Raw genomic sequence first — 12,144 nt, forward strand, 5'->3', positions numbered from 1 at the left:
AATATGCTTCATCAATGTACTGAGTATTGCATCGGAATACTTATGTAAATGTGTGGTTAACCTGTTGAAACTCCCCATCCCGGATCGGGGATCGTGACTAAAGCCCCAGGCTCATTAGCATAACGCAACGTTAACGATTTCTGAAAATCGCAAATAAAATGAAAATAATGCGTCTGCTCTCAAGCTTAGCCTTTTCTTAACAACACTGTCATCTCAGATTTTCAAAATATGCTTTTGAACCATAGAAATTGACTAATTTGTGTAAGAGTATGCTAAGCTAGCTTAGCATTTTGAGTAGCATTTAGCACGCAACATTTTCACAAAAACCAGATAACCAAATAAATAAAATCATTTACCTTTGAAGAGCTTCGGATGTTTTCAATGAGGAGACTCTCAGTTACATACCAAATGCGCAGTTTTTCCTGAAAGCGTCTGTGTGTAGGAGAAATCGTTCCGTTTTGTACATCGCATTTGGCTACCGAAACGAACCGAAAATTCAGTCACCTACAACGTCAAACTTTTCCGAATTAACTCCATAATATCGACCGAAACATGGCAAACGTTGTTTGGAATCAATCCTCAAGGTGTTTTTTCACATATCTCTTCATTGATATATCGTTCGTGGAAGCTTGCATTCTTCTCTAAATTCCATGGAAAAATACTTGCAGCTGACTTTTGCGCACCAATTTCGGCGCAGGACACCGGGCGGACACCTGGTAAATGTGGTCTCTTATGGTCAATCTTCCAATGATATGCCTACAAATACGTCACAATGCTGCAGACACCTTGGGGAAACGACAGAAAGGGCAGACTTACTCCTCTCGCATTCACAGCCATATAAGGAGACAATGGAAAACAGAGCCTCAAAAATCCTTGTCATTTCCTGGATGCCGTCTCATCTTGGTTTTGCCTGAAGCTCACGTTCTAGGGCACGCACAGAAAATATCTTGGTAGTTCTGGACACGTCAGAGTGTTTTCTTTCGAAAGCTATCAATTATATGCATAGTCGAGCATCTTTTTGTTACAAAATATCTTGTTTAAAACGGGAACTTTTTTCATCCAAAAATGAAATAGCGCCCCTAGAGTTTCAACAGGTTAACTTCTTCGATATAGGGGGCGCTATTTTAATTTTTGGATAAAAAAACGTTCCCGTTTTAAACAAGATATTTTGTCACGAAAAGATGCTTGACTATGCATATAATTGACAGCTTTGGAAAGAAAACACGTTTCCAAAACTGCAAAGATATTGTCTGTGAGTGACCCAGAACTAATGCTACAGGCGAAACCAAGATGAAATTTCATACAGGAAATGCCCCAGATTTTGAATGCGCTGTGTTCCAATGTCTCCTTATATGATTGTGAATGCGCCAGGAATGACCTACACTTTCTGTCATTTCCCCAAGGTGTCTGCAGCATTATGACATATTTGTAGGCATATCATTGGAAGATTGACCATAAGAGACTACATTTACCAGGTGTCCGCTTGGTGTCCCCCGTCGAAATTATTGCGCAATCGCCAGCTGCGTCCACTTTTCCATTAGGTTCAGAGGAGAAAGGCAACTGCCACGAATGATTTATCATCAAATAGATATGTGAAAACACCTTGAGGATTGATTCTAAACAACGTTTGCCATGTTTCTGTCGATATTATGGAGTTAATTTGGAAAAAAGTTTGGCGTTGTAATGACTGAATTTTCGGGGGGTTTTCTTAGCCAAACGCGATGAACAAAACGGAGCGATTTCTCCTACACAAATAATATTTTTGGAAAAACTGAACATTTGCTATCTAACTGAGAGTCTCCTCATTGAAAACATCCAAAGTTCTTCAAAGGTAAATGATTTTATTTGAATGCTTTTCTTGTTTTTGTGAAAATGTTGCCTGCTGAAAGCTAGGCTTAATGCTATGCTAGCTATCAACACTCTTACACAAATGCTTGTGTAGCTATGGTTAAAAAGCATATTTTGAAAATCTAGGATGACAGTGTTGTTAACAAAAGGCTAAGCTTGTGTTTGAATATATTTATTTCATTTCATTTGCGATTTTCATGAATAGTTAACGTTGCGTTATGCTAATAAGCTTGAGGCTATGATTACGCTCCCGGATACGGGATTGCTCGACGCTAGAGGTTAAGGGAATTTTTATCAATGATGACTAATTATGTATACATTTCAATCAGAACTGACTAATCAGAATACTATTATGTTACTGTGTATGTACTAATCAGAATACTATTATGTTACTGTATATGTATGAATTTTCTTTTTAATCTTAGTACTGAATATAATGTGTGCAAATATAATCAAGAATTAGAACAATGACTGTCTGTACCATGGTAGAAATGAATGAACTCATAGCCAGACTGGCTAGAATGCTTATCTACACAAGCTGTCCTGAGCTCAGGTCGTATATTATCTTAATAGGGAGAGACGATGTGAGAACCATGCAGCCTTTGTATTAGAACGGAGATAGCACGGGTTGGTACTGGAACTTATGACGTCATTTTCAGTTTATAACCTGTGGTAAACTGTATCGTGTTCAGTACTCTCGTGAATAAATTCTGCTGTTTGACTTAAAGACTGGGCTCTGTCTATTACTATAGAATAAGGGTCATACAAATCCATATGAATTGACAGTGTTTAATTTTAATTGGGTGTTAAAACATAGAGCAATTTAATTCCTGTAACAATGTGATATTTCCATTTTGATTTTAACCTGTTTTGCTATGTCATTATGGGGTATTGTGTGATAGGTTTAACTCATGCCCTCGTCCTTGAATTTTCCTAAATAGGTCTATTTAAAACCTCTTAGAGATCGGGCTACTTTTTTCAACATTCTGTTAAAAATCACGCAACATTTCAACGTCCTGCTACTCATGCCAGGAATATAGTATATGCATATGATTAGTATATGTGCATAGAAAACACTCTGAAGTTTCTAGAACTGGTTCAATGGTGTCTGTGACTATAACAGAACGTAAACAATGGAACCGGAAAAGTTGGCTACGTTTCCCAAACTTGTGCCTATTGAATACAGATCGCTCCGTGATCAATTTGATCGTTTATTAACTTTTAGTATTACCTAAAGTTGGATTACAGAAGTAGTTTGAAGTGTTTTGTCAAAGTTTATAGGCAACTTTTTTAATTTTAAAAAATAACGTTGCGTTTAAAAAATGTGTTTTTCCTGGATCTGACGGTCTTCATAAATGGACATTTTGGGTACACAAGGACCGATTTAATTGAAAAAAGACCCAATTGTGATGTTTATGGGACATATAGGAGTGCCAACAAAGAATCTCGTCAAAGGTAATGAATGTTTTATATTTTATTTCTGCGTTTTGTGTAGGGCCGGCTAAGCTAATTCCTTTGTTTACGTACCCTTCTGTTATTTCGGGGTGTTGCCTGCTATCAGATAATAGCTTCTCATGCTTTCGCCGAAAAGCATTTTACAAATCTGACTCGTTGGCTAGATTCACAACGAGTGTAGCTTGAATTGAGTACCCTGCATGTGAATTTTAATGAACGTTTGAGTTTTAACGAGTGCTATTAGCATTTGGCATAGTGCATTTGCATTTATTGTTGGCAGGGGGTGAGGTTGCGTCCCGGGTGGGCCAGAGAGGTTAACACACTGCCATTTGTTAGAATCATAATACCACAAACATAACTGGAGTTATAACCAGTTTTATGAGAGCTTGTCATTTTTTTAAAGGTTTTTCCCCTCCTTCTCCCGACAGTAGGGCCTGCTCCGCTCCTCCTCCCGACAGTGGAATGTGCCATGCCCAGTTGATAATCATCCCGATAATTGCCTCGAAACTGAACCTAAACTTTATCTAAACTAATTTCACACATATAACAACAGATTAAATAAATTAAGTAAAGTATGATGGGGAGAATGGGTGAGTTGATAAGCAAGGGGAAGCGAATTATGCATAATTATGTAACCACCAGTGAATGAAGAACAGGGTGTGCCATTTTATTGCATTGGTACATTCAAATTATAATCTGAGAATGGTATGTGCCCTATATCAGTCCACCAAATCCAAGCAGTTTTATCAGTCTACTTGGAGTACACAGTGAGAGCATGTGTAATTTGGCAAGAAGAACAAGACGAATGGATGCACATGCTGCTTTAGCGCAGCTACAAGATCTGAACGAAAATGACTCAGATGGCGGGAAAGAAATGAATCATGACATCTCTGATTATTATTCTTCTGATTCTGAGCCTCAACCTGAATAACCTACACCTCCGAGGCCTAAGAGCAAAAAAGCCAAAAACGGTGAGCACTGAGCAGGTGCCCGCACCACTACCAATTGAAAGAGTGATTCAGGAGAGAGGAAGGGGTACCAATTAGATAAAGCAAGCAAGTGAAAATGCGAAAGGACCAATTATCAGCACAAAATATGATCACAACATTAGCAATGCACTCACAAGCTTTTGATGTTTATATGACAGCATTCAGGGACTGTACTGTGGCTAGGCACGCAAGGAGACACTGTCTGGGATCTGTCTGTTGATGAGTTGGAAGCATTTATTTCAATCCTGCATGTCCGTGGAGCATTCAGTAAAAGGAGCGTGTATATGGACAGCTTCTGGTCAGATATGTATGGCATACTTATCTTTGGAGGAACCATGCCACAGGATCGCTTCAGAAAGATCATATATTACCTCCACTTTGATGACAAAGAATCCGGTGTATAAATAGTTTACTATTTTTTACTTAAGTGTCATATTGACACTTATATGAATTTGAATGCAATTATTGCTTTTGTGCTGATTTTCACTATTTATCAAGCACACTTGTCACTTATAAAGATGTTTAGGCTACTGATATGTTTATCATTTGACCGCTTGTCTTGCTGCCCGTGCGTCTTGGTGGTTGGGGTAAAGAAAAACAAATAGTAGTTATAAAAATAAGCTGTTACCCTGTTCCAACACATATGCTTTATATTTCTGTTTCAAAGTTATTAAAAGACTCATTCCACAAAAAAAAATGGATTGAAAATTTGAATTTGGGTGTTTTGTACACATGTAGCCCACAGGAACAAACTGATAAAACTGCTGTTGTCTAATGTTACCTTACCTTAGACCTTCATAAACACAACCCAAATGATTATTTTTGCGATAGCATATATGAAATGTATTAATTACACTGTCAGTATGTTGCACTCAAATTGACTGCTCATTAGCTTGAAGGGGTGTCCCCCGAGGCCCAGTGGTTTAAGACTATTATTGCACACAGTGAGTCCATGCAACTCATTATGTGACTTGTTAAGCACATTTTTACTCCTCAACTTATTTAGGCTTACCATAACAAAGGGGTTGAATACCTTTTGACTCAAGACATTTCATTTTTACATTTTTTATTAATAATCCATTTTAAGTTCAGGTTGTAAGACAACAAACAACATATGTAAATACTCAAGGGATGTGAATAATTTCTGAAGGCACTGTACATACTGTATCTCAATTACTCAATTACTTCATACCCCCTACTGGTACCCTGTGTAAATAGCCAAGTTACTGTTACTCATTGTTTATTTTGTGCTATTACTTTTCTATTGTTTATCTATTCTCTTTCTCTCTGCATTGTTGGGAAGGGCACATAAGGTAACATTTCGCTCTTAGTCTACACCTATTGTTTACAAAGCACGTGACAAATAACATTTGATTTGAGCTATGGGCCGCTCAATTCATGCAATATGATCATGATTGTGTCAGCTCCGTGGTCCAGTAGGTAGAATATCCTCATATACCAAACTGACAGCGCATCCTGTCTCACGAAGCCACCCGGTGGTTAATCTATTTTGGCTAAATTCATGGCAAGCGGGTTCATACTATATACGGTTGCCTAATTAGATAGGTTGAATATTTCCCATGTACCAAGATCAATAATTCACATTTATTTATAAAGCTATTTTTTACATCAGCAGATGTCATGCCTATACAAAAACCTAGACTAAAACCCCCAAAATAAATGTTGCATTGTTCTTCACCTCAATTAGGTTGGAAAAGTAGGCTGATCGAGCAGCAGTGAGGGCTCTTCAATATTGCACGGTATTGTCTTTCCAAGCTAGTTGGAAGACTTCCAGTTTGGTGGAGCGCCATTTCTGTTGCAATTTTCTGGAATTTTCTGTACACCAGGAAGCTAATTTTTTGTGACAATTTTTGCTGTTGTTGTTTTTAGGGAAGCGACTGCATCTAGGGTATTATGCAAGATTAAATTTGGATCCTCAGTTAACCTGTTGATGCTCTGGGGGCGCTATTTCATTTTTGGATGAAAAACGTTCCCGTTTTAAACAAGATATTTTGTCACAAAAAGATGCTCGACTATGCATATAATTGCTACCGTTCGAAAGAAAACACTCTGACGTGTCCAGAAATACCAAGATCTTCTCTGTGCGTGCCCTATAACGTGAGCTTCAGGCAAAACCAAGATGAGATGGCATCCAGGAAATGACAAGGATTTTTGAGGCTCTGTTTTCCATGGTCTCCTTATATGGCTGTGAACGCGAGAGGAGTAAGTCTGCCCTTTCTGTCGTTTCCCCAAGGTGTCTGCAGCATTGTGACGTATTTGTAGGCAGATCATTGGAAGATTGACCATAACAGACCACATTTACCACGTGTCCGCCCGGTGTCCTGCGCCGAAATTGGTGCGCAAAAGTCACCTGCCAGTATTTTTCCATACGATACAGAGAGTAAAGCAAGCTTCCACGAACTGCATGTCAATGAAGAGATATGTGAAAAAACACCTTGAGGACTGATTCCAAACAACGTTTGCCATGTTTTCGGTCGATATTATGTAGTTAATCCGGAAAAAGTTTTACGTTGTAGGTGACTGCATTTTCGGTTCGTTTCGGTAGCCAGACGCAATGTAGAAAACGGAACGATTTCTCCTACACACAGACGCTTTCAGGAAACACTGCGCATTTGGTATGTGACTGAGAGTCTCCTCATTGAAAACATCAGAAGCTCTTCAAAGGTAAATCATTTTATTTATTTGGTTTTTGTGAAAATGTTGCGTGCTACATGCTACACAAAATGCTATGCTAGCTTTGCATACTCTTACACAAATTAGTCAATTTCTATGGTTCAAAAGCATATTTTGAAAATCTGAGATGACAGTGTTGTTAAGAAAAGGCTAAGCTTGAGAGCAGACGCATTATTTTAATTTTATTTGCGATTTTCAGAAATCGTTAACGTTGCGTTATGCTAATGAGTCTGAGGCTTTAGTCACGATCCCGGATCCGGGATGGGGAGTTTCAAGAAGTTAAGTGGTTAACTGATTTTGGTACTTCGATGTCCTAGGGTAGGTGGAGGGAGTCTAGAAGGGCAGAAGATCAATACCCTACATGTTGCCGTCTTTGCTGACTACTTGATATAAAGTACATTACATGTAGCATCAGGTGGTTGTTTGGGTCATATTGCTTAAATGGGCCATCTTCAGTTGCTACATCAATTTTTGGACTAAAAACTAAAATAGTGCTATGTACCAATTGATTCTTGAAGAATATAATTTATAATTCCTCCTGTGCTTAGCAGTCAGACATCTTTGTCCTGTCATGTCCCTTGTATATATAGTTTTTTACATATTTTTTTTCTAATATCTTTTAAAATATTTTGCTAAACCTCAACATCTAAATACTCTCCTGCAACCCACCTCACCCAATGTAGCGTGGATCTGCTTTTTTTCTTCCAAAGAATCTATATTTACTTCAGATGTGGAATCCCTCAACTGAAGCTAGCCAGCTAACTACCAGCTATCAGTCAGCAAACCATTGCCAGCTCTCGCCAGTTCGAACAACGTGACTCTAACCAGAGCATAACGGACCTATTATTTTTATCCCCGGATTCCCACCGCAAACTGAACATTTTCATCTGTATCTTCACAACTAGCTAACCGCAACCCTGGATGACTACTCCTGGCTAGCGATTCCATCCACTTAGCTTGAAGCTAGCCCGGCCAGAGCTCCTGTGCTACCACCGAAGCATACTCCTGGGCTACAATATCCGGACCCCTTCTACTGTCGGTACGGGTTTGCACAGGAGCTCCGCAGATACCCTACGACTGGAATACCGACATAATCTGCCCGAGGACTCCAACAAGCCCCTCAGGCGCGACGCCCGCTGAAGGCCCATTATGCTAACCAGCTAGGCCTGCTAGCTACCTAGAGCTACTTGGAACCCTACTAATTCCACGACCGGTCTATTGACGTCACCGCATGAAGAGGCAAAAACAGACTTAACCCCATCGCGACATCCCCCAAAGGCTAACTTTCTAGCACCTGCTATCTGCTTGCTTGCTAACCCGGTCTGCTAACTGCTAGCCTGCCCCGGTCTACTAACTGCTAGCTTGTTTAGCCCCGGGCTGCTAACTGCTAGCTTGTTTAGCCCCGGCCTACTAACTGTTAGCTTGTTAGCACAGGCCTGCCAACTGTCTGAATCGCCGTGTCCCCAGCCAGCCCAACCACTCACTGGACCCACATTTATTTTCAATCTCTTTTCGATTTTTTTTCTTTTTTCAATTATACCTTACGGTAACCTGCCCCACCGAATGTGATACGGAATCGCTATTATTTGTAATTTTAGAATACATTCAAGAACCTCCAGAAGCTAATCAGCTAATTAGCTACAAGGTGTTTAGTCATTGTTAGCCACTGCTAGCGGCTTTTACCTTCTGCACAGCCAGCCCTGTTTTTAGCCTGGATAATACTCGCCAGTCTACCAGTATCGAACTGTCTCTCCACAACAACGCCGGATTCCTGCCGTAATCCCTGGACCACTACTTCATATATTCACAGCTAGCTTGCACCCAGCTCGCTTGCACCCAGTACCGAAGCTATCCGAGGGCTATCTGAAGCCCACCTCCCCACCTCGCCGCCTACTCAGCTGTTCACCCGAACCCCACTCATACACGGCTAGAGCCCGATACTCCACCGGATCCTTGCTGTAAACTCTGGACCTTGGCTAACGCCACTGCCACGAAGCTAGCACCAGTTAGCCGTGAGCCAGGCACATCTCCCTGATAGCAAACTAAATTCTACAATACCTCTTTCGCCATCTGGCTTGGATTCTTTGTCGACACGGCCCCCGTCGCACCACCACGACTGGTCTGTCGACGAATACTCCATCCGCTGTGCCTTCAACCGGCCTCCGTCTGAGCAGACCCCCCCCTACCACCCCCGGGCTACTAACTTTAAACGCTGTGTCGTGCTAGCATAGTGGCGACTTCCCTGTTCCATCTACTGCTGCCTCCTGGACACTATGATCACTTGGCTACATAGCTGATGCCTGCTGGACTGTCCGTTAATCACGGTACTGCATTCTGTTTATTTATGTTTTATCTGTCGGCCCCAGCTGCGAACTCAGGCTCTGAGTGTAGTTAATCCGAGCCTCTCTGCCTAGTCATCACCATTTTACCTGCTGTTGTTGTGTTAGCTGACGAGCTGTTGTTGTCTCACCCGTTGTTTTAGCAAGCTTTCCCAATCAAGTCCTGCGATTATTTTATGCCTTGCTGTATGTCTCTCTCAAATATCAATATGCCTTGTATACTGTTGTTCAGGTTAGTTATCATTGTCTTAGTTTACAATGGAGTCTCTAGTTCCACTCCTCACACCTCTGATACCTCCTTTGTCCCACCTCCCACACCTGCGGTGACCTCACCCATTATAACCAGCATGTCCAGAGATACAACCTCTCTTATCATCACCCAGTGCCTGGCTTACCTCCGCTGTACCCGCACCCCACCATACCCCTGTCTGCACATTATGCCCTGAATATATGCTACCACGCCCATAAATCTGCTCCTTTTATTCCTTGTCCCCAACGCTCTAGGCAACCAGTTTTGATAGCCTTTAGCCGCACCCTCATCCAAATCCTCCTCTGTTCCTCGGCTGATGTGGAGGTAAACCCAGGCCCTGCATGTCCCCAGGCACCCTCATTTGTTGACTTCTGTGATCGAAAAAGCCTTGGTTCCATGCATGTCAACATCAGAAGCCTCCTCCCTAAGTTTGTTTTACTCACTGCTTTAGCACACTCTGCCAACCCTGATGTCCTTGCCGTGTCTGAATCCTGGCTTAGGAAGGCCACCAAAAATTCTGAGATTTCCATACCCAACTATAACACTTTCCGTCAAGATATAACTGCCAAAGGGGGAGGAGTTGCAATCTACTGCAGAGATAGCCTGCAGAGTTCTGTCATACTTTCCAGGTCTATGGCCAAACAGTTCGAACATCTAATTTTAAAAATTAATCATTACAGAAATAGGTCTCTCACTGTTGCCGCCTGCTACCGACCCCCCTCAGCTCCAAGCTGTGCCCTGGACACCATCTGTGAATTGATCGCGCCCCATCTAGCTTCAGAGTTTGTTCTGTTAGGTGACCTAAACTGGTATATGCTTAACACCCCGGCAGTCTAAGATAGATGCCCTCAATCTCACACAAATCATCAAGGAACCAACCAGGTACAACTCTAAATCTGTTAACATGGTCACCCTAATTGACATTAACCTGACCAACTTGCCCTCCAAATACACCTCTGCTGTCTTCAATCAGGACCTCAGCGTTTACTGCCTCATTGCCTGTATCCGCTACAGGTCTGCGGTCAAACGACCACCCCTCATCACTGTCAAACACTCACACTTATACAAGCAGGCCTTTCTATTCAACCTGGCCCGGGTATCCTAGAAGGATATTGACCTCATCCCGTCAGTTGAGGATGCCTGGTCATTCTTTAAAAGTAACTTCCCCACCATCTTAGAGAAGCATGCTCCATTAAAAAAATGCAGAACTAAGAACAGATATAGCCCTTGGTTCACTCCAGACCTGACTGCCCTCGACCAGCACAAAAACATCCTGTGGCGGACTGCAATAGCATCGAATAGTCCCCGCGATATGCAACTGTTCAGGGAAGTCAGGAACCAATACACACAGTCAGTCAGGAAAGCTAAGGCCAGCTTCTTCAGGCAGAAATTTGCATCCTGTAGCTCTAACTCCAAAAAGTTCCGGGACACAGTAAAGTCCATGGAGAACAAGAGCACCTCCTCCCAGCAGCCCACTGCACTGAGGCTAGGTAACACGGTCACCACCGATAAATCCGTGATAATCGAAATCTTCAACAAGCATTTCTCAACGGCTGGCCCTGCCTTCCTCCTGGCTACTCCAACCTCGGCCAACAGCTCCCCCCCCCCACAGCTACTCGCCCATGGCTCCCCAGCGTCTCCTTTACCCAAATTCAGATAGCAGATGTTCTGGAAGAGCTGCAAAACCGGGGCCCGTACAAATCGGCTGGGCTTGACAATCTGGAGCCTCTATTTCTGAAACTGTCCGCCGCCATTGTCGCAAAACCCCTATTACCAGCCTGTTCAACATTTTCTTCGTATCATCTGAGATCCCCAAGGAGACACCCTAGACCCAAACTGTTACAGACCTATATATATCCAAAGTCAACAAAGTTAACAAACAGATCACTGACCATCTCGAATCCCACCGTACCTTCTCCACTGTGCAATTCGGTTTCTGAGCCGGTCACAGTTGCACCTCAGCCACGCTCAAGGTACTAAACGAAACCATAACCGCCATCGATAAAAGACAGTACTGTGCAGCCATCTTCATCGACCTGGCCAAGGCTTTCGACTCTGTCAATCACCATATTCTTATCGGCAGACTCAGCAGCCTCAGTTTTTCTAATGACTGCCTTGCTTGGTTCACCAACTACTTTGCAGACAGAGTTCAGTGTGTCAACGCGGAGGGCATGTTGTCCGGTCCTCTGGCAGTCTCTATGGGGGTACCTCAGGGTTCAATTCTCGGGCCGACTCTTTTCTCTGTATATACACTGCTCACAAAAAATAAAGGGAACACTTAAACAACAATGTAACTCCAAGTCAATCACACTTCTGTGAAATCAAACTGTCCACTTAGGAAGCAACACTGATTGACAATACATTTCACATGCTGTTGTGCAAATGGAATAGACAACAGGTGGAAATTATAGGCAATTAGCAAGACACCCCCTATAAATGAGTCGTTCTGCAGGTGGTGACCAGACCACTTCTTAGTTCCTATGCTTCCTGGCTGATGTGTTGGTCACTTTTGAATGCTGGTGGTACTTTCACTCTAGTGGTAGCATAGGACAGAGTCTACAACACACAC

The sequence above is a fragment of the Oncorhynchus masou genome, chromosome 6 (genome assembly GCF_036934945.1).
Source record: "Oncorhynchus masou masou isolate Uvic2021 chromosome 6, UVic_Omas_1.1, whole genome shotgun sequence".
Taxonomy (NCBI): Eukaryota; Metazoa; Chordata; class Actinopteri; order Salmoniformes; family Salmonidae; genus Oncorhynchus; species Oncorhynchus masou.